The 3,519-nt window shown below is 44.0% G+C and overlaps 1 long non-coding RNA gene across 1 annotated transcript; it reads right to left on the reverse strand.

The window, feature by feature from the left end:
- Positions 1 to 252: 252 nt before the first annotated feature.
- LOC112842599 (uncharacterized) lies at positions 253 to 1,866 on the reverse strand. The gene is made up of 3 exons (XR_003214436.1): positions 1,090 to 1,866; positions 889 to 973; positions 253 to 740 (listed from the first exon to the last, which is right to left on the reverse strand). It is a non-coding gene; the product is annotated as an uncharacterized LOC112842599 (long non-coding RNA).
- Positions 1,867 to 3,519: the final 1,653 nt, after the last annotated feature.

A 3,519-nucleotide genomic window follows, 5' to 3' on the forward strand; every position in this document is an offset into this window, starting at 1 on the left:
CTGTAATGGACTTACAGATCAGCAAGACAAACCAAACAGAAAGCAAAGAAATGTCCAATAAAGTCTTCTGAAATCAGAAGATTCAGTCAGAATATATAGCAGAATCATCCTGTTAACAGATATTGCTTTGGTATCAAACGTTGTTCAAATGTTGATGGTGCCCAGACCAGACTGATCTATGAAGATGTTCGTCCAGTCTAATTTTTTAAAGCAATATTTTATTTGGTTTTAAACTCAGACAGTCTTGTGGTGCACGGCTCATGGAGTAGTGTCATTAGAGACTGTTTTCAAAAATATAAGCCCTCCAGTGTTATGAACCTGTGGGCAAGTTAGCATGGTGTGCTGGGCAGTTAGCTCAGTAGGATAGGTGTGCTCTTAGCCTAGATGGGATAAAAGATGGACGCAGACAAGGTGACATCACATATTCACTACATTTTGAAGCATTAGCATTTTGGCTGTTGCCACATTGCTTAATTGGAGCCAGAAGCTCTCTTATATGGATGAGAAGGTAAAGTGATCATTCATGAGTAAACACTATCAAGCTAGGTTTTCAAGCTACAGACACAGATACCTGCTACTTACTGCTAAGCAACAGGCAATAAAATCCTAACATTTCACAGAGTCTGTTAGCATAATAACCTCACAGCAGCCATAATATTGGTCAGACGTTTCATTAAAAACAGCAGGAACACTAATCCTTTCTATTGAGTTTCTTCAGATCTCCCCAGATGGACTCTAACCTGAGGACAGTTTAATGGAACAGAATCAGGGCCGATAGCAGATGAGCTCCTATGTCACATGGTTCAAATCACAGGCAGAAGACACAGATTTAGTTGAACAATGACATGCTGCTGAACCTAACATGGCCCAGCTGATCACCTTATTGACCTTAACGGATCCAGAAATAACTGTCCTGGTGTTTCTTTAACGGAAAACATGATGAGCTGCTGGTTTGTTTTCAGACTGATCGTCCCTGTTAATGACAAAATCAATTTCAGCTGTGATGAGAAGAACAGATGAGATTCCTGCAGAAAACGAGGAAAATAAAACATGACAAGAGAGGCAAAGGCAAAGTGAATTCAGCCATACCTCCGTCTGCATCCAGAAGGGAACGGTTGGAAATGAAACGGCCTGTCAGGTCTCAGAGATTCATCACGCCCGTCACCCCGCCGCCCCAGGACTTAAACCAGCCACTACAGTTGTTTTTATCTTGATAACAGCTCTCGCCCATTTAAAGGTGTCGCTATGATTTATTCTTCCTGCAGGCCTCTGGATTACCATCTGCCTCTCTCTCAGAGATGTGAACGTATGCAGGCGACAGATAAATAATATTCAGACCCACACTGTCCAAACATTCACACAGACGGGCTCGTTTTACATCAAGATAACCTCTGAGATTTATTACAGGCGACTGTGTGTTGGTCTGTTTGTTATTTTACATAAGTCATGTTGAAGACACGTCACCACCTGCTCTTTGGACTACAGTTTTAAAGCAGGGTTTCAGCAGGTCCCCCTGGAGGGTCGCCATCAACAGGAGAGGGCAGAGCTAGTACAAAAACAACAACCAAGAAACAAAAATATCCTCTTATATTATCCATGTTCTTCTAACAGAGGTCTTCAGTCTGAAGTACTCCGGGTTCTAAAAGTTGAACTGGAGGCCGAGCCTTCAGACTGGATCAGGCGACTCTGAACCCTCCCTTAGTTCTGCTGCATAATGAAACTCTTGGTTCATTAAAAAAGGTACAGAATTTTAATTATTAATTAGAAATAGCATTTTTTTTTTTTTCAAATGACTGGAAAAGAGGATCAGTCACACCGGATTTCAGAGCAGAGGATCACGATTTCTCCAGTGTTCCTGTCCGGTTTAAGATCGAGACGGAGCACAGCAGCAGCACAGCAGCAGCACAGCAGCAGCACAGCGCTGGACCATCTCGACACCAACTAAAAAAGATGAACATGAGAGGTTTTTAACCAATTTATTCCGAAGAAACAGCAAACTGTCATTTGGATGGAAATGAAGTTGTGGAGGTCCACTGTTCCTGGATTTTATTTTTCTAGATAAGCAGCTGATTGATTTGAGTCAATGGTGCAAACAAAAGAGGATGATTGTTGACCAGGAAAACACAATCATCTCTAAAAATCAGAGTCTTCCCTCATGCGCCCACAGCGTTTCAGTTTATCAATCTGTGACCTGCTCGCTCATCCTGGCAGCAAACAGGTCGATGCTGAGCACATGTGACCAATGCCACGGCATCTCAGACTGCTTTGTATCTGGGCTGTGAGTATAGGTTGTGTTAAAGGACATGGGTGGAACCTCATGTGGTCATTTGTGGTCAGAAACATGAGCGAGTCCTCTTCTGGAGGTGATTCTGTACGGCGTTAATGGAGGTGCTTAAAGCGGTGGGTGAGGTCGCTGTGGATATAAAAGACGGTCACATCACATCTGTAAACATGTGTAAGCAGTCAGAAGAACACGAACACACACCGAGGCCCCAGACTCAGGGCGCGTAACATTCCTGATGGTTATGCAGGTTCAGTTCAGCCTCCTCCCTGCTCCGAGTCAAAAACACACATTCAGGATGTAAACAGGCTCTTTAGGTCTTATCTAAACTGGAAACTCATTTCCAGGTATTTAAGGGAAATAACGACTCATTTTTCAAAAGGTGTGGCACGTTAATTTCATTTCACAGTAAATATATTTACCAGCTGACTGTAACACTGTTCAGGCCGACATCCAACCGTCACAGCTGAAGTTCTTTCGGGCGCTCCTCCTAATTATTAAAGCCTGAAGCCGAGCAGGTCTGTGCGTGCTGCTGAGAACTCGCTGCGTCGCTTTTTCATGTAAATGTTTCTGGCTTTTGTGAACGCACAGATAACAAGCTCTGAACAGCATTCAGACCCAGGCTGCTTTATGAATCAGTATGTAGGCCACCTCGTATACGCAAAGTGTCCTGGTTATTGTGTTTGAACGGCACACTGGGAGAAAAAGCTGAAAGAACAAAGCCTGGGAGGATTTCAGCTGCCGGGTTTCTCCCACACCGAGCAGCCTCACCCAGAGAGAAAATTCATGTGTCACTTCTCCACCACCGCTGCTCCATTTTCCCCGCCACGCTGGCGGGCCGTGGCTCTCAGCTCGCTGTCGTGCTTTGTTTAGGGAACGTCAGTCAGGTTTAAGTCGAGCTCAGACCTGCAGACTCCACAAGCTGCTAGATCATCAAGTAAAATATGTAGTTAAGCTGCCAGAAATGCCTGCTGATTTATTTAACGCTGGCAGTTACAGAAGGACAAATATGAAGCAATATGAGGTAATGTGCTCCAAAGTAATGCACTACTGTAATCCAATTACATTTGTCTGTACTCCAGTACAGCAGTCCAAGCACAGACACGGACAGAATCTCCAGCTCTCCTCCAGGTAAGACATGCCCCAGCACCTAACCTAGGAGGAGCCAAACCAACTGTGTAACACGTTACTGTACTAAATCCAGTATACAGATTACAGGTACTAATCAAACATGTTGT

The sequence above is a fragment of the Oreochromis niloticus genome, linkage group LG17, assembly GCF_001858045.2.
Source record: "Oreochromis niloticus isolate F11D_XX linkage group LG17, O_niloticus_UMD_NMBU, whole genome shotgun sequence".
NCBI classification, from domain to species: Eukaryota; Metazoa; Chordata; class Actinopteri; order Cichliformes; family Cichlidae; genus Oreochromis; species Oreochromis niloticus.